At 49.5% G+C, this 21,747-nt stretch overlaps 1 protein-coding gene across 2 annotated transcripts in view; it reads right to left on the bottom strand.

The window, feature by feature from the left end:
• The window catches only part of SFMBT2 (Scm like with four mbt domains 2), a 222,691-nt gene extending 215,229 nt beyond the window's left edge, over nt 1–7,462 (bottom strand). For both annotated transcript variants that reach the window (XM_032349795.1, XM_032349796.1), the window contains exon 1: nt 6,779–7,462. The gene's annotated coding sequence lies outside the window, so the exon portion shown is untranslated. The remainder of the gene's footprint in view (nt 1–6,778) is intronic.
• Nucleotides 7,463–21,747: the final 14,285 nt, after the last annotated feature.

Raw genomic sequence — 21,747 nt, 5'->3', positions numbered from 1 at the left:
CGGCAGCCCAGATACACAGCAAAGATGCCTGAGAGATGCCACACACTTGAAAACGTCTCATGGAAGCCAGCGTGGAGAGCCGTGCGGTGTCCCTGGGGATTCATAAAACAACTGAAGAGCATTTCAGGTGTTTACTTGAAGCCATACCTATAACCATAAAATTGGGCATAAATCAAATTTTATAAATCATATCATTTAAATGCATGAAGGAAGTTGGCTCCAGGGACGTCCAAGTGCCTATCGTTATGCAAAGTCAATAAAAACACCCTAATTTAGCTTGGTTACAGAACACGGGGGGATGTAATGAACGGAGACCTGGGCTTGGCACTGGAATGTACTGATCATGAACCTGCAGGTTCTCTCGGCCTTCTCACTGCAGCAAGCAACACTGTTTGATCTGCCAAACACAGGGCCTGTTCCGAAAGTCTCGCCTCCTAGGCACGCGGTTCAGGGAATCTGGGTTTTCACGGACCTTCCTCATGAAAACAAAGTGTATATGGGAGGAGAGAGTATTAAAGCTTCCCCTGAAATGGAATAAAGACCCAAAAAACAAAACATTGCCCATGGTCTGAGCTGGATCCTGAAAGCTTGCATAAAAAGAGGCGAGTGAGGACCTCAGGGCCCAGCTGGCTCCTCCCAGACTTAACCTAATGAACTGTGTTAAGGCACTGAGGTTTGCAGCCGCAGACGGACGGAAAGGGGAAAGGTGTCCTGCATTGTGCAGCTACCAGGGAAGGACAAAGCATATTTAAGTTAAAGTTTTAAAGACAATGAAAGACAAGGACCAAAATGAGGCTCCTTGTTCTCTGCTACTCCACAGGGAGCTGTCCTGCCTCCTCCAAGGGGAACGGAGAACCAGGACGGCTGGGTTTGATTCCAGAGTTGGCCATGTTTCCAGACCAGGGGATGTCAGCTCTCCTTACCCAACATCAGGGACGCACACGTGGCAGGGAAGCACACCTGGAGGATCTCAGAAACTTTCAGCTGCAATACAGAACATGACTGTGATCGAAGCCGATGAACTCTAACTTAGGGAGTTAACATCAGCAAGGATCTGAATGCTAAGACAAGCAGGCTTCCCGCAGAAGGACACGCTTGCGGCGTGCACTTCCCGCCATACCACTGACTCTGTCCTCCTGCTCACACTGTGCGGGCGAACCACCGCCAAGCCCTCCTCTCCTCACTCCCACTTCTCCACCCTTCAAAGGCAACCGGGCTTCTTCCATGCAGGAATGAGGGCAAACACCACAGTGATGCAAAGGAAATGCTGGCCTTGTGCTTCGCGGCCCATCCCCCTTGAGTTTTTCTGTCCTTGATCACCACTCATTTTGGGGGACGTTTCTGCTAGCGCTCCACAGGGCTGGAGAAGCGATGCAAGAGTGGAAGCCTGTCTAGAACGGTCTCAGGAAGCTCTGCTTTTTTGCATTGAACCCCTACAGCCGGGGGCGCATGGGTGGCTGGCTGGTCGGGGTCTGCTTTCAGCTCAGGTCATGATCCCAGGGTCCTGGGATCAAGCCCCACATGGAGCCCCACACAGAGCCTCAGGTCTGGGCTCCTTGCTTTTCCCTCTGCCTGTCACCCCCCCCCCCCCCGTGCATGCTCACATGCGCTCGCTCTCGCTCTCTCTCAAATAAATAGAAGAAAGTCTTCTAAAGAAAAAAAGAAAAGAAAAACTACTTAGAAGGGAAAATTCTACCTTTCTTCCCCAGCTGTCCCAAGGTCCTGTGGAGTTCAACTCTGCACTTGCCCACGACTTGAGAATTTTTCCATTTATTTTCACCTATACACTAGTGTGGGAATGTCTTTCAGGGAGGAGAAGAAAAAAGAAACTGATGTGTATGAAAATCAAGTACCTTTTAATTAAACTGAAATTTCAGAAATGCAACACTTTTCAAAACTGTAATGGTCAAGTCACAGGATGAGGAGCAACACTCTACCCCAACCCAGAGCACTGAATATTTTCACTTTCCCATTTAAATACAGAGATTTAGCCTCCTCTAAAGGCTCTGCTCCCCCATGACCACCCGAAATAAATGCAAAGAGAAAATGCTCCAGTCTTCCTGCACTGCAAATCAAGTTCAAAGTAAACAAATAAATAACCAACCCTGTTTATACGATGCCCTAGAACCACTCCGAAAACTTGATCTCCTTATCAATAAAATATAGATAACAGCACTCACCTGTAAAGATTAAGCAAGCTAACACATTTTAAATGTTCAGTGCAGTGTCTCACGATGAGTAAATAATCAATATACAATAATTACAGTTTCAAGACAAGCAGGACTAGGATTCACATCCTACTCTGTCTCTTGCCCTAACTTGCTGCCAAGTTACTCAGGCTCTCTAAGGCCTCAGACTCTTCTGTAAAATGGGGTAATATTCCCATAAAATAGAGGATACATATATACAAAGCAGTAAGTACTAGGGCTGGAGAACAGTTCATGCTCAAATAAGTAATTATTTTTATTTTTAACACCATCTTCAGTAAATCGCTGTTCATAATCTTATTAATTCCACAATGCTTTCATTGTTAATCCCTGGACCTACAAGATCCAAACGTCCAGTTTTTTATATGAGCACTTATTTAAATTATGTTTAAAAAGAGACTCGGAGGAAACTTATACTTGGAATTACAGATTCTCGTATTATGCCTTAAAGTGATGCGATTTATACCTCAGTTTTAACTGAAATGGAAAAACAAACTTGCTAAATGTAGGAGAAAGCAGACATGGTACACCTTAGTAACTTTTTATAAGGCTTTTGTTGGGGGTGCCTGGTTGTCTCAGTCAGTAAAGCGTGGGACCCTTGATCTCAGGGTCGTAAGTCTGAGCCCCAGGTTGGGCATAGAGATTACTTAAAAATATTAAATAATAATAATAAAATATTTTTTTCCTCATCCAATAAAACTTCAGGGAGGGGGGAATCACAGGATAAAAATCTGCCCCATCTTCCCGTCCCACCAGCACCAGAACGGTCTCCTATTAGCCCTACTCTATAGATATCACCATATGCGTTCACAAGCACTGTATCAACCCAATGTGCCATTTTCCTTAAAAGAAAATCAAAAAGAATGAAACAGAAAAGCACAATGGATTCTTTGCTTAATCACTGTCAATGACATCTATCTTCTCACAAGGACAGAAACCTTAGAGACAAAAGAAAAAGAACTTTCTGATTAGCGAATGTCATCCTATCAAAACACAAGGGACCTAACGATCAGTATACGGTGAAACATAATCATTTGTTTATGTTATGTTGGTCATCATACAGTACATCGTTAGTTTTTGATGCAGTGTTCCGTGATATTAAAATTCATTAGGGGCTGACCAGACGGGGGAAGGATCCTGGCATCTTTCCATCGGAGCACTACTGATAAGATCCTTTGGAACCTTGTTCAGTGACCTTCTATGGATCCTGTAAGATCCCCTGTTCGACTGCAAGCTCTAACCCAAATACTTCCCTTATTTACAATAAACAGTCCTGTCTCATTTACACGGACTTCAACACGGCCAACTCTCGTTTTAGCCAACAAGATCACGTCTCTGGAGTTGTCCGGGACCTGTCTAGTCTCACAGAGAGAGGAAGTGTCGCTGGCTTACACACAGGTTTGATCTCTAGGTCCACTGACACATGATTTTTTTTTTTTAATAAAGTACACTGTTGTAAATATATTTTCTCCTCCTTAGGATCTTAAGAACTATTTTTTCTCTAGCTTACTTTAATGTAAGGATACAGTGTATAATAGAAGTATAAAATATGTATGAATCAACCGTTCACAGTATTGGTAAGGCGTCTGGTCAAAGGCAGGCTATTAGTAGTTACGCTTTCAGAAGTCAAGTGACTTGAGGATTTTCCACTGGGGGTTGGGGAGAGCTGTTGCCCCTCACCCCTACACTGTTGAAGGGTCGATGGTACTAACAGCCCAACTTAAAGAGCAGGAATGGGGACACCTGGGGGGCTCAGTTGGTTAAGCAAGCGTCTGCCTTCAGCTCAGGTCATGATCCCCAGGTCCTGGGATCAAGTTCCGCACTGGGCTCCTTACTCAGTGGGAAGCCTGTTTCTCCCTCTGCCTGCTGCTCCCCTGGTTGTGCTCACTCGCACTCTCTCCCCGACAAATAAATAACCTTTTTAAAAAATAAAACTAGGGCGCCTGGGTGGCTCAGTGGGTTAAGCCGCTGCCTTCGGCTCAGGTCATGATCTCAGGGTCCTGGGATCGAGTCCCGCATCGGGTTCTCTGCTCTGCGGGGAGCCTGCTTCCTCCTCTCTCTCTCTCTGCCTGCCTCTCTGCCTACTTGTGATCTCTCTGTGTCAAATGAATAAATAAAATCTTTAAAAAAAAAAATAAAAAAAAAATAAAAAAATAAAACTAAATAAATAAAGGGCAGGAATGGTAAATGCAACATCAGACCTAGTTCTTTTACTCCCTAGGCTACCAGGAGGCCGCAGTGATCTACCCACACGGTAAATACTAGTGGAACGAGGTCCCAGCACTCACCCTGTCTGCAGTGGCGGGGTACGGAGGGTTATGTGGAACAGTCCCTTTCAGTCTTAGGAATTCCTAAAGCATCCTCGAATCAGGTACTTCTTCATGACTTCTGCTCAAAACCACAATGCCCTCGCCCAGCCCACGATACTATCAAGATCATCTATGAAGCCGGGGGCACCCGGGGGGCTCAGGTGCTTGAGCACCAAACTCTTGGTATTGGCTCAGGTCATGATGTCAGGGTCCTGGGATCAAATCCCGCTTAGCATGGCGTCTGCTTGAAATTCTCTCTCCCTCTCCTTCTGCCCCTCCTATTCATACTCTCTTTCTCTCTCTAAAATAAATAAATAAACCTTTTAAAAAAAAAAGTTAACGGATTATATATGAAGGCTACATTTGTGTGTGTGTCCATCTCTACACCTCCCCTTTTCCGGGGCATGAGTGAAACCCGGCCCCACGTGCAGCCTCTTTCCCTCAACAGTGTCAGCCCTGGACCCCTGCAGAGGGAACCAGAACCCACCAAATGTCTTCTTGAGCCACAGTCACAAGGCCCGTCGTGCTTTCACTGTACTTTACAGGCAGGGGTCTGAAAGATGAATCGTTTGAGCATGCCTACAAAGATGTGTTGAACGACTGGTCTTTTCCCCAGAAGCATGGAGAAGCATGCTTTTCAACAGAAGCATGGAGATCGGAGTGAGACTCCAGTCCGGCGCACATAAGGAAGCTGCAGCTCAGAAAAATGTTCTAAGTGGTCCAAGGCCACACAGCTAGATAGAAATATCTCCAAAGGAGAACCCAGACCTCCTGATTCTGTCCTCTCCTCTGCCACAAAATCCAGGGGTTAGATCCTGAATGCCCAGGTTGGTTTGTTATGACAAGCAAAATTTCCCTAATTTTTTCTCCGTATTTGTAAAACAGGGCCAATACGTTTGTACTGGGGCAATGCAGATGTAAAAACAATTAGGAAAAAAAAAAACATAACATGTGCCTTGAACTACATATCCTGATTTCATTTTGGTACAAGAACCTTTTACAAGCTCTTCTTTCCGACCACTGTACTATTAGGTGAACTCCGAAAGTTCCACTAGAGAAATAACGATCAGAAAAGGTCCAAACCTAGAACCCTAGAACTGGAGGTCATTCAAATCCCCACAGTACACCATTTTGTACAAATTATTTAAAAGGAGGAGGACAACAAAGAAAGGGAGAGGAGAACTCTTTTACTCTGATACCCTGACAAAACCTTTCCACTCTCAGTACAGGCCCTCCAGAGCGTGACTTCCATTTCAAGGGTTTTGCCACCCCAAAAGCACTCTGTACCAAGGAAATGGAACCCTCATCCGCTTACTGCTCAGAGCAATGCTTCCAACACAGGCGTGGTGAGTCCTTCGTGGGCACCAGTTCTCGGAGAAAAGTGAACTATGTCATCTCGCCCAGAGCAGGCAGAAATGGGATTTGAGAAACATCCCCTGCTCCCGGGACAGCCACGGGAAGATCTTAGGACAAAAAAGGAATAGAAAGGCTAATTCTAAGATCACTCAGGTTCTTCTCCCTCTTCTGGAACCTATTCTGCTTTGTTTGTTTTTAAGCAAGAATCATGAACCTCTGTATTGATACCTAGCAAAGTTTAAAAAAAAAAAAAAGAAACAGAAAACAAAAAAACTAACCATGGTTTCTGCTAGAAAACACTAAGAGGAAAAGCTCTCTCAGATCAATGACTCCCATCATTAGTGAAATTCAGGTCCCAGCAGGGTGGCCTGTTGGGAGGTTCAAGGTGCTGGAAGCCTGATGGGAAATAACACACTTCTTGGCCTGGCAGCTCTCAGCCCGCATTTCTAGAAAAGCACACATCAAAACAGGGTCGCTGGGTGCACGCTTCTCTAGACTGGGGGCGCTGAATCAATCGCCCTGCCACGGGCAGTGGTTTACACCGCCGGGAGAATGGGTCCTTCGCACAGTGAAAACTTTGGTGGGGGAGTGGAGGGTTTCTGGCGTGCGTGGGTGTGCCCCTCCCCCCTCCCAGGCAGGCGGCATGGTCCCAGCTCCCAGCTAAGATAAGGATCTGAGACAATTATTTATGGAAGGGAGGAAGCGGCGTGTGCGTGCCAACTTAATGCTTACTAGGGGGAAAGTAGCAATCTCCTATCGCAAAGAAGCGCCTGGCCAATTCCTTCTGGCCACCAAGGCCTCTCCCCTCCCCCCCCTCTTTGTACCCGCTCAACCTCTCTCCCCACCCCCAGCGGCCTCCCCAGAATGCGGTGAGCAATTTAAGCCGTTTTTCGCGTTTTCTCCGACCTGGTGAAACCTGGATCCACTGGCTTGGTGTAGACCCTCGAATCGGTCTCCCAGGTCCCCTGGCGTCGGTGGGAGGGCGGAGGGTAAAGGAAAGTGGAGGGCAGCGCCGATGGAGGCGGATTCAGGCAGGGTCTGCCCTGGTCGAAAGCGGTTGCCCACCCGTGGGCTCGGATCCGCAGCGGCCGCGCCGCTGGAGCCGACAAAACGCGGTGCGGGGCGGATGCTCTCCGGAGCCGGGGCTGCGCGCGAGGCTGGAAGCCCCAAACCCTCCAACGCGCCCGCGGGGTCCGGGAACTCAGAAGAGGGGGCGCTGGGGTGAAGAGTGCTGACTACTGCACTGAAAGGGGAACGCGCATCCCTAGGACCAGCGCCTGGCGCCCTCTCTTCCCGGAATCCCACCCAACTCTAGAAACCCAAAGATCCCGAAAATTCCGAAAGCGAAACTGCAGGCGGGTCTCCAGAAGTTTGGGGACAGTCTCCCAGGCTTCCCGGCGCCAGCTCTGCACTCCGGACACCACCGACGCCGTCAAGGCCGAGCGCCCCTGACCCTGCCGTTCGCTGCGCACCGCCACCTTTCGCGTCCCCGGGGCACCTCCCTCGGTTTTTTTACGCGGAAAGGGCCCCGGCCCCGAGCCGCAGCCCCGGTTCCGGGGCGGTGGTCGGCCGGGCTCCTGCCGCGTCTCGGTTCCGGCCCCGACCCCCCCCCCCCAAATACACACACCTTCCGTCCCTTCCTACAGGAAAGGGAAACTTGGACCCTGCGAGAATCCTGAGGAATGTTCTTTGTAATCGGTTGAATATTCGCTTCCACGGCACAGCTCGGTGCAAAATCGCGGGTTTCGGGGCGTTCGAGTGAATTGTGCGCTTGTCAGCGGCGACGTCAGGAGGACGAGGGGAGGGGTTCCCGGCTGAAACTGCAGTTTACAAGCACAGAGCCATCTTAGGCTGGTTTCCACTCCAGCGAAGCCCACGGGAGAGCTGTCCCTGGAGGACCCGCTGCCAGCGCACGCTGCCAGGGCCGGGGACGCACCGCGCGCTCCGCCCGGGGGGCCAAGTCGGTCCCGGCCACAGTGTCGCGATCTCTCAGCCCCGCCGCCCAGGTGGGAAGGAAAATCTGACGCGGGGTCTCCAATCCTAGGGTCGCTTCCCCTGCACCCCCACCCGCGGGACACTGCGAGAGACAGGCCTCTCGGGCAGCGCGGCGTCCCCTTAAGTGGAGAGGACAAGCTGACCCTACGGATCTCCCTCTAGGCCCCTGCAAATGCCCGGAGACCCCGTTACTGCGCTAACTACAGACCTAGCCAACACACTATGTTTAACCCTGAGATTGAAACACCTCTCGCGCACTGGGCCGAGGCGCCATCAGGTTCGCCGGCCCCGATAAGGTCCCTAGGACCTGCCCTCTCCAGGGCCGGGGCGGGGGCGCACAGCTGCCGTACAGCCCCCTGTCCCCTGGGTCCCTCCCGCGCGACCTCCGCTCGGCAGCGGCGTCGTGGCCACTGGCGACCCCTGTTGGAGATCCCCGTTCCTAGCTTAGGAAGCTCGGGTTTGCTTGCTTCCCCTCCGACTTCCCCCTCCAGGCCCCGACTTTGCCCCCAAACTCCAGTCGCAGACCCTCCGGGCCCCAGAAGCCGGCCTTTCCCGGACACCCCTGAAACCCCCATGCCACGGCGGCGCCCCTCGCCTACCACGGCCGGAGGACACCGCACTCAGATGCAGCCTTCTCCAGCAGGACCTAAGCAAGGGCCACTTTCTTCCGAGAACACTTCTCCCAACCCCCACCCTCCCTAGAGCTCAACTCCAAAAGCAACTCCTGGCTTCCACCCTACCCACTTTGCCGCCGAGGCCCGCGCGCCCACACCTCTCGGCCGCGCTGCTCTCAGGGTCCCCACGCCTCTGCCGCGAGGCCCCCACCGCCAAGCGCGGCGTGCCCCCAGCACACCCAAACCCGCGGGCGCCTGCAGCCCGACCGCACCCAACACCCCGACACTTGGTCCTTTACTCGGGGCTTCCCCCGCACAGAAGCCAGCATACGGGGAGGGCTCCCCTCGAGAACGCCGAAATAAATCATTGCCTCTGCCCTCATGTATTCTGCACCACGTGTCAGCAGTTTGTCACGTCAAATCGGGTTAATCTGGCTCCAAGACGCACACACACATTCGGGGCGTTTATCTCTGACACCCCCCAACTGCACACGCCGGGATGCACACCGATCCGAAAGCACACGCAGCAGTTGTGTTCGGCTGCCCCAGTCTGGGCCAGCGGCACCCCTTTTCCCCTTGGCAATGGACTGGACACGCAGACTCCAAACACGGAAAAAACTAGGGCAGCTCATTCTGTCTCCTTTTTCCCACTTAATTCGCTAAAACAGCTCCCGGAGCAGCCAAAGAGAGTCGAAACTAAGGCACCGCAACTCCGGTTGGGTTTTTTCCCACCTCAAAACCTTTATTTTCAGTTTTTAAAAGCCACCTTAGCCCGCCATATTGGAACGGACACGGTTTCCAAACACTCCTTCCCCGCAGTTGCGGCGCTTCCAAGAGAACGCAAGTCGGGCTCGGGCTCTGGACGTGCGTCCGGCCCCCGCGAACCCTCCGCTCCCCACCCCCTCCCCGGGCTCCCCCCGCCCCGCTTCTGCTCCTCCCGCCGCCCAGGGCCAAAATCAATAAATACATCTAAGCGGTTCCTACAGTTGTTTTCTTTCTTTCTTTCTTTCTTTTTTTTTTTTGGCGGATTTTTACCAACACACACACACACACACACACACACGTTTAAAAATAAAACTCCAAAGCTAGATCGGATGAGCAATTTTGAAAGGAGGTCACATGAGAGTAGACAACAGGAAAGCCCCAAGTGACAGGATATTACTTTAAAGAGAAAAAAAGAAGAAGAAGAACAAAAAGACCATCGGTGCCGGAGCACGCTCCGAAAACTCCTCCTGACGATCGCTTCTCGGCTGCACAGGCACCTATTTCCAAGGGGGCGACTCCGAGTGCGTAACCGGTTTTCAACACGCTTGGTGGCCGGTCTCCAGTCCTCACCCTACCGTTTTCCCCCTCCCCGCCCCCAACACAGACACCAAAAAAAAAGAAAAAAAAGAAAAAAAAAAAAGAAGAAGAAGAAGAAAGAGACCCCGACGAGGGAAGCGACCGCGGAGCGCGGGGTGGCCAGGGCGGCGGCGTCGCCGAAATGAGGAAGGTGGGCGGCGGGAGGGGCCAGCCCGCACCCGGGGAGGAGGACACTTGGCAAGTCCGCACGGCCTCCCGCGAGGCCGGGTTCTTCAAAGCCGAGGGGCGAAGCGGCTGGAAGGGGACGGGGGCAGCGAGAATGACAACCCGGAGCGCCGAGCGGAGTTTGGGGCTGTGCTCCGGGGCGGCCGCTCTGCCCTCCCGCCGCGCTCTCCCGCCGCACCCCTCCTCCAGCCTCCCACGGCCGCGCGGGCCCGAGCGTCCGTCTTCCCCGAAGCTGGGGGGCAAGCAGCTGCCCGGCGGGGGCACGCAACCTGCGGGCCGGAGGTCTGCTCGCCCGGCGGGCTGGGCGCGGGGACAGCGGCCGGCGCGGCGTCCTACCTGGTGAACTTCGTGCTCCCCTGGGCGGGGACCCAGGCCCCGGGCGCCGCCGGGGTCGGGGGTGGGAGGCGGGCGCCGGCCTCGCTCGCCCGCTCGCGCTGCCTCGCCCCGGCTCGCGCCGCCTCGCTCGCTGCCCGCCCGCCGCCTCCCTCGCGCGCCCGCTCGGGTCCTCCGCCTCCCGCTAGAGCCTCGTTCCAATATGGCATCCTCGCTGTGCGCATGCCCGGCACTCTTTTTTAAGATGATTATTTCGTGTGTGCAGCGAACTCCGGCAACGACCTTCTCCCGCGCTCGCGGAACGGCTCCAGCCCCTTAGCCTGCGGGGCGCTCGCGACGCCCTCCGCGGCCCCGCCGCGACTCCCCAGCGCCTGGGCACACCCCCACCCCCCAAACAGACACACACACACACACACACACACACACACACTCGGGCACACACACACACGGGCACACCTCCCGCTCACACGCCCCCTCCCCGCCCCGCTCCCCGCCCTCCTCCCCTTCGGCTCCCTCCGTACACAATCTGCAGAAAGTTCACGGCAGGGGTGTCTCCGCACACCCGTCTGCAGGGGAATCTGGGCAAACTCCGCATATCTCCCCGGACACTGTGCTCTGGGTCTGCAGTCCCCGGTGGACGAAGTGCCCGAACTTGCGCTTTATCCGCCGGGGGCTGGTTTGCAGCGGAGAGAAATTCAATCCTCGCCGCCGCCTCGGCCCCGCCCGCTGCGCCCCCCCACCTGCCCCGCACCTCCCCCCCCTCCCCCGCAATTAAATGGAACCTTTTCTATGGAGATTCGGACTTTCCCTGGTTCCCTAGGGAAGGCGGGAGAGGACCGAGGGGAGACGTTTTTCTGGGAAAGGTGCCTCTAGGGGGAGGAAATTAAGTTGGGGCTGCTCGGGCGAGCTTGCAGCTGCGATCTGCCTGGCCCTGGCAGGACGCAGGTAACGAGGGTCGCCACGGCGTCTCCTGGGGCGGTGCCCGAGCCTGGGCGCCCGAAGAGGGCACCTGGCCGGGGCCGGCTATTGTAGGGTGGGGAAAAAACTCCCTCCCGGGGTGGGGAGGGGGGGAACGTGGCCCTCGGCGACTGTTGGAGCGAAAGGGAGGCCGCGCAGCCGGGTGCAGGGCAGGGTTACCCGCCGGCGTGCTTGGGCACGCTGGCACCTTGCCCGGCGAGTGGGGGTGGGGTGAGGCCGAGAGGACCTGCCGGGGCCTAAGGCGCAATGGCTAGGCAGAGAATGCACGGAACGTCCCCAGGTCGGAAAAGCTGGCGACGCCCGAGTGAGAAAGACCGAGAACTTACGGCGGTGGGCCTCTCCGTTCGGAGGCGCGGGGAGATGATGGTCGGGGACAGCAATTCATTTCCCAGGAAACTAGCGACACAGACACGTTTGGTCAGGGGGGTTGAACTATAGCCACAAGGTGTAAAATTCCCCCCGAGTCTCTCAATTTTGTGTCCATCTCTTTCCTACGAACCCCTCTTGCCGTACCCCCACTCTAGTTCAGGGGGTCGGAAGGATAGCCGGGTCCTGAGCCTCCTGCGCTCTAGCAACTGCACCCACCTAAGTGCATCCTCCAAGGCCCGAGCAGCTCCGGCAAGGGACGTCCCCAAGGAGAGGCGGGCGCTCCGAAGGGCCAGGGGCAGTGCGGGGACCTGGGATAGAGTCCAGGGATCAGAATACGACCGCGCGCGGGATCCGCGGGGTCCTGAGTTGGTGGGTCCTCTGCTCGACAGCGGGGCCCGAGCTTGTCGAGAAGATCCGCAGGAGGGACATGCTGAGAAATGGCTCTCGCCAAGCCACGAGGTAGGGGGTGTCCCTCCAGTGAAGAGGTCCCTGGAGCTCGGAGATGCCCGGCGGGCGTTGGCCCCAGTGAGGCCCCGCGCACGTCCAGTATGGGGAAATGGGATTTCCTTGCACCTCCGAGAGCGCTCTCAGAGGTGACCTCTTCCGTCTGTCACACCTCTTTGAGGTGCCACCTGAGACCCAGGGAGGTTAGACGACGCACACAGTTCAAACTCCATCCCGAGTCTGCGTCCTCTCCAGCTTTCCGGTCCCCTCCTCTTGGGAACACCAAGCTGGAACCCCTAGCTCCTGCACGGCAGGTCTCTGAAGGCAGAGCGTCCTCCATCCGACCGCACCTGGTCCCTGCACATCAACCCTTTCACCCGCATCCCCGAACTGCCTCCCTCTGTGCGGTAAAACAGCTCCACATTGAGTCCGACGGACGCACCGAGGCTCGGAGGAATCCAGAATGTGGACTCCGGACAATCCCCGGGCTCTACTCGCAGGTGTCCTTCACCCAGGTCACCTCGCTCCTTCAACACAGTCTGGACGGGAGGGAAGGAGCGAAGGAAACCGGGGACCATCCCATGCCAAGAGGATTTGCACCGCTGGAGACGCAACCCCTGCGCTTTTCTCCTGGACTGGGTCACCAGGCACTGCCCAACGCCGAGAGCGCCGCAGCAGGAGGGCCCCGAATGCCTATCCCCTCCTCCAACTAGCCCGGCTCCCACCCCCAGCGCTGCGGTACCTCGGCTACTGCCCCCCCCCCCGGCGGGGGGGGCGGCTACGCCCCTCGCCTCAGGGACCCGCGGCCTTGCCAAATCCCGGGAAAGCCACAGAGGACCGCTCCCTACGCAGGACTTCCGGACCGCCCCTGTTCCCGGGGAGAAGCCTGTTCCCTCTCTAAGAGCTGTGGCGACGTGAGCTGCCGCCAGACTGCGACTTCAGGCTTGTTTACCAGGTTGAAGTCATTATCATGCTCGGAACGTTATTTTATCTAAAAAAAAAAAAAAAAAAAAAAAAAAAAGCAAATGCAAAATAACGTCTAATCCCTAACTGGATGACCTTACCTTACCCTTCCTCTAGAGTACTGGACTCTCTATGTTTTGTAACTTTGCCCTTGTGACTACAAACAGAGTGCGGGAGGTCCATTAGGGGTACCTATCCTGATGAAAGAAACAGTCATGAAAGCCACAATGCGCAGTGGCTATCACATTGTTAGCACAAAGACTCTCAGCGCGGTCCACAGTGGAATTTCTCCAAGTCCTACTTTGGCATTGCTTTTTCCACGTGACTTCTGGAAGGGGCTCTGGCTTTCCATTTTGCTTCCTGCCTCCATTCTCCTGTATCCAAGGACGCCAATGAGGCCAATGAAAATTGGCTGTAAGACCCCATGAGCAGTTAAAGTGGCCCCTTCGTCCCCCTCCAAAACCTTCCAACTTCCATTTTTATTTCAAAGCCAGACACTTTGGGGATATGGGTATCCAGATGTAGAAACCACCCTAAATCAGTTAAAGATAAAGGTTGAAAAAAAATCCAGCAGAGTTAACCAAGGATAAAACCTGGTAAAAATCATGAATGTTTCCAAGTCATGATCCTCTCCAACTCACAGAAATTTAACCATGTAAATCTCATGACAAACCATACAAAATTTCTCTATATATTATTAACACTTTCTGAAAATCTTGGCAAAAAAACTTCTGATCACACGGATTGGCAATCACTGTTATTTCATTCCTAAGCAATGGCTAAACCATGAATTACGTGACTTCTAAAATCCACACACATCCCAGTTACGCTTCCTAAGGACTTTGGAATTTTTTCCTATGGATGAGGCTTAAATTATACAAAGTGTTAAAATTATGTTTGTTAATTGGAAAATATATAGATGTTATTCCCATTTGCTTGATGATACAGCACAAATTAGGAATAAAAAATAACAGTTGAGGAGTTTCTCATATACAGTGGGTTCCTAAAGTATTACTCCACAAAAATTATTGAAGAGCTAAAAATTATATGCATGTTTTTTAACTTTATCTATGTACACTATCTGTGATTACTTAAATCTTGCTTCAGTCTTCCCACCAAGAAAAATATTGGTCCATTTGCTCATAATTATTTCGTGATTAAGTTACCATTTCCCACTGAGAAAAGGAAATGCCCTAGGAGCCCCTGGATGGCTCAGCTGGTTAAATGATTGCCTTGGTTTCCACTCAGGTTGGGATCTCAGGGTCATGGGATCGAGCCCCACTTTGGGGTCATCACGGAGTCTGCTTTGGATTCTCTCTCTCCCTCTGCTCCTTCCATTCATGCTCTCTCACTCAAATAATTGAATAAGTCTTCTAAAAAAGAATAAAGAAAAGCAAATGCCCCAAAGAAGTCGACCACTATGCTCTCTTAATACAGCAAATCTCTAAAGAAATAATAAGCATATTATCTTAACACAAAAACAGGAGAGGGGAAAAGTCTCTGTCCTAGGCTAGTAAGATGGTATTTTTTCATCACCTTCCTACAGTCACTGTAACTAAAGACGCTCCCTCCCTATGTTTTCACCCTTTTCCCTGATCCCCAGTTGAAGCACTGATTTCCAGTATCAGGACCCTGACGACCACATCACTGCTCCAGCACGAGTTTCCTGTGTGACCTATCTCAGTCAAGTGACCTCTCTGAGCCATTCTTTTCTCCTGCACAAAGTACAGGATTGGACTAGATGTTCTGCAAGGTCCTTTCGAACTCTCAAGAGAGCTTGCCGTTCGACCCCAGGCCAAAGCCACAAATTCCGTTCCATAATATCCAAACACCATCTCCGTCCAATTTGAAGTGGCCAACGTGTAAATTCTGGGGTCACAAAGAGGAAAACAAAAGGAGGAAAACACATGGAGAAAGGGAGAAAGGGCCTTCTCTGCCTGACGACCCTGAAGGAAAAGTATCGTTGGGTCATCTTTCTGCCTCACTGAGATGACCGTTGTGCTTTCTCTTTGCTCCATGGGTTTTGGGGTTGGGTTTTTTTTGGTTTTTCGTTTTTGGTTTTTGGTTTTTCTTTTGTTTTGGTTTGGTTTTTTTTTTGGCTGCCCATGGTAGTGTCAGGTCAGTGTAGCCATGAGAATCCTTCTGGAAAAAGCTGGCTGATGGAGATCACCGTTTCAATGGATGAAGTTCACTAAATGCTCACAGTGACGGATAGGGGCCCACAGACATATCAGCTATCAGAGCACTTTCTAGAAACTTCAGAAACCCACTATTGCTTCTTATATAATTTAAAGGAGTTTTGGGCTTCCCTGGCAAAAGATAGAAAAAGCAAAATACAATATACAGGGGGTATTAAAAATGGCATGCTATCTGAACTCCCCTGTGACAGTTATTTAAAGAGCAGAGACGGTTTCCTTGTGAACGACCCCATTCTGACTGATGGCGTCTTTCTCTGCAGAATACAATGAACCCCCGGACAAAAGTCACACCCAACCTCTGAGGCTCCTTGTAACGGTGGGGCCCGGTATCATAGGCTTCCTCAGGAATCTGATTTTTTATTAGGTTCTCCATCCTTCAGGCTTGTTTCCAGCCATTTCCGGGAGCAAAGAAAGAGAGGTAAGGAGAGGGCTGCAGAACAGGGCCTGACTCAGCTACTGGTCTTTTTTATTCCTCTACCGCAGGAGAAAGGAAAGAAGGAATTTATTTAGTACCTACTTTGTGCCAGACACTGTTCTCAGTGTTTTTACAGACCTGATAGCATTTAATGTGTTCTAGTCTTGAAATGGTTTTCAAGTATGTATTAAACATATATTCCTTCACATCCAAAGCTAGATTACGGTCCACTGTCACTTGAACGCATCTGAACATCACTTTTTTCGTGGTGCTGGAGTTGCCTGGAATCATCTACATTCTCTTGAAGCAGGGATATTTCTTGACCAAAACACACACAGACACACACATATGTGCACACACACATACACATACACACCCAAAAAACAGCCCAAGTCAGGGATGTGGTTTATGACCCTGGAACAGTTTTGCTTCTGGATATTAACTGACTTGAATGAGACTGAATTCAACACTGTGTAAAAGTATAAAGAGTCCCACGGCACTTATCACACGGTATAGACTAAACAAATTAAAATAGGCAGCCGAAATCCCACATCAAACTGTGGCTTCCTGTATAAGCAAGCAGACGGTTTTTATATGCACTGCCGTAATCAATAAATATCCCGCTGTCATATACGGAGAAGACGTGCCAGTGTTCAGACGCTGTCAGTCCAACTTTACTGTAGCTTCAAAATCCCCGACCTATTTGTTTTCACTGTATAAGTCACTTCAGATCATCTCACTACAGAATAAATAATTATGATCATGATCAAAGAAGTAAGTGAGTAGACCTATAAAGACTTGATTTGCAGTGCCATCTACTGGAAACAAATAATGACTTGCTTTCAGATTTTATGCATATATATTTTTTAATTTATTTTATATTTATTATATATAATATATATTTACTTATATATATTTATTTTGTATTTATTATATGTATGTATATATTTATTTCTTGTTGTTTTTTAAGGGAAAGAGTTTTGGGAATAACAGACATGGGTAAGAGAAAAATTGGGTTCTTACTGTGTTTGATTACATATAATGATCTGGAAGCTCTAGTTTTAAATAAACAGAAATATATTCACATCAAACCATGTATTCTTTGAAAAGCATATAAAGTACTTAGGTGTGTCTTTGAAAAACAAAATCTTTTCCATCTTTTAAAATGAGTCCTTATAACTAGATTTTTTAATAGAGCACTATGCTTTTTTTCTTCTCAAATCAGTTGATGAATTCTTGGAGGTTTTCATTTTAATTTCATATTTTATGGAGGAGGGAGGCAAGGATTTCTCAAGGTTTCCTAAATCAATTCCTTGAAGAAGTAAATTTTTAAAATTAGATATAGAAGAAAAAGGACTAATGATAAATAAAAACAAACCTCTGCTCAAATTTATTTATTCAACACATATTTACTGAGTACTTGCTGCATTCCAGCCTCTGAAATACAGTGAGCTGAACAGACACTTCGTGCCCCACGATACTTCATTTTCATCACAGAGAGCTCTGTAATAAATAAATATGGAACACGGCTCATAGAGGATAGTACAACGGAAAAGAAAAAAGCAGGGGAAGCTATAAAAAGTGGCAACAAGGTCAAGCAGGGAGGACATTTGCATGGTGGGGTGGTCAGGAAGCCCTCTCCAATACGAATAATTTGAGCATGGCATGCTTGAGGCGAGTGTAGCATGTCCAGGAAGAGGGAACAGTAAGTACAAAGGCCCTGAGATTGTCTTGGCCCCATTTCGAAGAAAGAATAAAGTTTCCTTCTGTAACAGTTATTGGGGATTTTGTTGGTTGGTTGGTTTTGTTTGTTTGTTTAAGAAAGGGAGGGGCAGAGGGAGAAAAAGAATTTCAAAAAGTTTCCACACACAGCAGTGAGCTGGGCTGGGTTCAGTCTCATGACCCTGAGATGGTGACCTGAGCGGAAATCAAGAGTCTGGCCCTGAACGGCCTGAGCACCCCAGGCATTGTCACAGTTCGATGATATTCAACAACAGAAGCATAAACCGTCAGTTAACCTGTAGCGTCTAAGTGAAGCCAAGTCTTCCACATGACAACCCACAATAAAACGAGACGTTCCAATGCTTCCGAGTCCATGCGTTACCCAAGAGCTCAAACCCGATTTTCCGGAGTTTCATTAGATTCTCCGGTTGCGTGGAGCCATAAAGATCATCTGGTCTAACCTCTCTCGTGCCCAACACCTGCTCATACTGTCCCTAATAGTTACCCATTCTGCGCAGGGACACCTCGCTCTGCTCCCTCCAGAGACAGCCAGTCCCAGCTCCGGACTGCTCCAACTCTGCGCAAGTCCATACTCACACTGAATAAAACCCGTTTCTCTGTTCCCTGTGTTGGGCTGAGCTTGCTGGCAACAGGAGAAGCCAGAAGTCCCCTCTTCTTTTTTCTCACTGTGCAGGTGGCCTCTATAAGCATGAGTTTTCCATATGTTCTAGGATCTGTGGCTTTGCACCTGCCTCCTTAATGGACATACTGTAAAAACCATGTCTCAAAATGAATTCATTCATCCTCATCCTCATGAAAATGACCCCACTTTCACAGAAACTCCTCGGGCACACGGTGGTTTCTAAGCCTCTTCCTCACAACAAGGCAACTGTGTTTGCCTCAAAGCCTTTAAACCAATGGAAATGGAGTAGTGTACTCAACTGAAAGACCTCAGTGTTTCTGGGCTCTGCCTACCTTTCGTTCCTTGCCTGGTTTGCCATTATGCGGCATCAAAATCAATCCCTCTGGGATGACATAAATGAAAACAGTCTGGAGAACACGATCAGTTACAAATGAACGTTAGGAAACAGTGTAGCACATTTGTTGGAGGCAAACGTCTTCTGGCTAGAGGATTCAGAACAACAGCTAACCTTTGCTGAGTATGCGCTCTGTGCCTAACACTCTTCCAAGAGTTATATACACATCTAGTAACTCATTTAACCCCACAGCAAAGCCATGGGTGGGCAGTGGGATTACGCCCACTTTATAGATTCAGAAACGGAGAGCATAAGAGCAAGGATGCAACCAGGTCATGGGTGAGCACTAGTCAGTGTTGAAGGCAGAATTTGATCTCAGCCTACCTGGCTCCAGGGTCTGGGTTTTCACCCTGAAACTATACTCCCATTATTTATAAGAAGAGAGGTCCTAGAGTCTACATATCATGTACGGAGTGGGAGACTGAAAAAATTTGTGTGATTTCACAATGGAGTTAAAAAGGGGGACCAAGGGGGGCACCTGGGTGGCTCAGTGGGTTAAAGCCTCTGCTTTCAGCTCAGGTCATGATCCCGGGGTCCTGGGATCGAGTCCCGCATTGGGTTCTCTGCTTCAGCAGGGAGCCTGCTTCCTCCTCTCTCTCTCTGCCTGCATCTCTCCTACTTGTGATCTCTGTCAAATAAATAAATAAAATCTTAAAAAAAAAAAAAAGGCACTGAAACACGGAATTGTGACTGTGACCCTGTAAGTGACCTTGAAGATAAAAAAATGCTGAGGACATTTGGAACAGGACAACAACAGCAACAATAAAGAACTACCATTTACTGCCTATACATTCTATGCTAGGCTCTGGGCTAAGTGGTTGGCTTGCATTTGTTTTAATTAATCCTCATAAAGCCCTACAACACAGTTACCATCATCATACCCATTTTACAGATAAGGAAACTATGACATAGAGAACGTACAGAATTGCTTAAGATAGCCCGCTAGTGAGTTATGGTGCCTTAGACGGCGAATGTGTCTTCTGACTTTCATGCTATTTGAGAGCCAGAACAGGTCGTGCTGAAGATGAAGCTACCTTGGGCACCATGAAAAGCTGACAGTTCTCTGTTGGCCAAACTTATCAAGGGCCTTAAGACACTCCATTTCTGCTGAATCCACGTCTGCTCCATTAGACTGCATGCTGGAATGGAAAGATTGGGGATTCAGAAACTGGAAGGACTTCTTAAATCCCAGCTCCGCGCTAGCCGGCTCGCTCCCTCTACTTCTTTCTTCTTCCGTCCCTCTCTACTCAGTTTCCTCTACGTGAAAATGGGGCTAAGGACACCTTCCCCCCACTGCAACTTACCACGAGGATGACATTTCTCTTTTAGAGAGACAGACTAGCACATAACAGGAGCTTAAAGAATATTGCCCACCTCTCTCCTGCCAATGGCCACCAACTCGGAAGATGCATTGTTCATAAACTTTTAATACAGTGTTGAAATATTTTTAAATGCACATTTAAGAATTATGTGTTGAGGGACTCCTGGGTGGCTCAGTTGGTTAAGCAGCTGCCTTCGGCTCAGGTCATGATCCCAGCGTCCTGGGATCGAGTCCCACATCGGGCTCCTTGCTCCGCGGGGAGCCTGCTTCTCCCTCTGACTCTGCCTGCCACTCTGTCTGCCTGTGCTCACTCTCGCTCTCTCTCTCTCTGACTAAATAAATAAGATCTTTAAAAAAAAAAAAAAAAGAATTATGTGTTGAATGATCGAACCAGATCACACCCCAAATTCGTCTTCTCTATTCCCTGGTCTTGTATCCCGTGTGACCCTATTTTAGTTTTCTTCCGCAGTGTCTTCTCCCTATTAGCATCCTTTCTCCATCACTCAGCAGTTTCACTGTCCTGAAAACGAGAATAAAATATTCCAAAGCAAGAATGTGGCTAACAATTGATTCATATGATATCAAAGGGCTTGAAGTTCTATTCTATTCATTGGGAACAAAGCTTTCACGTGTACCAATGCTATGTAATTTTTGTGAACCTTTGTCAATCTTTCAATCATTCAAACAAATTTGAATGCCCAATTTAAAAAGCAGACGAGGGAGGTCCCTGGGTGGCTCAATTGTTAAGTGTCTGCCTCTGGCTCAGGTCATGATCCCAAGGTTCTGGGATCGAGCCCCACATTGGGCTCCCTGCCTGGCGAGCCTGCTTCTCCCTCTGCCTGCTGTTCCCTCCGCTTTCACTCTCTTTCTCTCTCTCTCAAACAAATAAATAAAATCTTTAAAATATATATAAAAAAGCAGACAAAGGCTTCAATAGCTAGTTCCTAGACAAGTTGTTTTAAATTCACAGGAGATGGGTCGTTACAGAATAATACAGCAGTCCCACCAAAAATATTACAAGAAATGAAGAGACCTGGATTCAAATCTCAATGGCCACCCTTAGCAGATTCTTAATAAGTCTGCGAATTTCTCTGAGCCTCAGATTTACCATCTATGAAATGGACATCACAACGTCTTACCTCATAGGAGTGAGAGAATTGAGGGAGAAGCAATCTACTCGATGTCTGGTGCAGAGTTTTGATTTGGACACTAAAACAAACAAACAACAACAAAAAAAAACCCACCACATTTCCTTCAGTTCTTTCTCCCTTTTTGTTTAATTATAAATCAAGATTCCAAATCCAAACTATGAGTCAAAGAAAACTATAGACACCTTACCCCTGACAAGGCAGCTCTAGAATCCAAGTCACTATAAATCATTGTCTGTTTTATTCCCAGCATTGAGCTAGGCTCTACCTGCTTTCACATTTCTGTTTGTGTTTCACACTGCTTTGGGCTCTTAGAAAGAAGAGAGCTACAGAAACTTCAGGTATGGCTGGTATTTCTTGGGAGTCTTTTGTTCTTGTCCCTTTTTGCTCATAAAAGAGAAAAAAAGAAAGAAAGAGAATCTGTAAAACCAGGAAGTTCTTTGAGACAGAAATATCTCCATCTTCTTTTCTCTCGACCCTAAGTAGCACAAATCACACTGAATGAGAGGATATTTTCTAGTTAAAACAAAACAAACCAGATTTTTCCCCCTCCATTCTAGTTGTCAACTAAAGGAAAGCTTTTGACAAATTTTTAGTACCAAAAAAATCAGTATCTAAAGATCAGACCCTGAATCTAAACTTGCCAGGGTAATGAGTACGTGGAAGCAGCTCAGGAATGTTGGTAGGGTTCAGTCTCAGCTTTGACATTGACCCGAGTGTAACCTCAGAAGTGATTGTACGTCCCTTTTCCCTTCTGTAAAATGAGTATGATGTTATTATGCATACACTTTGGGGAAGATTGCATGAAAAG

This window comes from Mustela erminea, chromosome 6, assembly GCF_009829155.1.
Source record: "Mustela erminea isolate mMusErm1 chromosome 6, mMusErm1.Pri, whole genome shotgun sequence".
Classification (NCBI taxonomy): Eukaryota; Metazoa; Chordata; class Mammalia; order Carnivora; family Mustelidae; genus Mustela; species Mustela erminea.
Note: the sequence above shows the minus strand (reverse complement) of the source record. Positions and strands in the feature narration are given on the sequence as shown.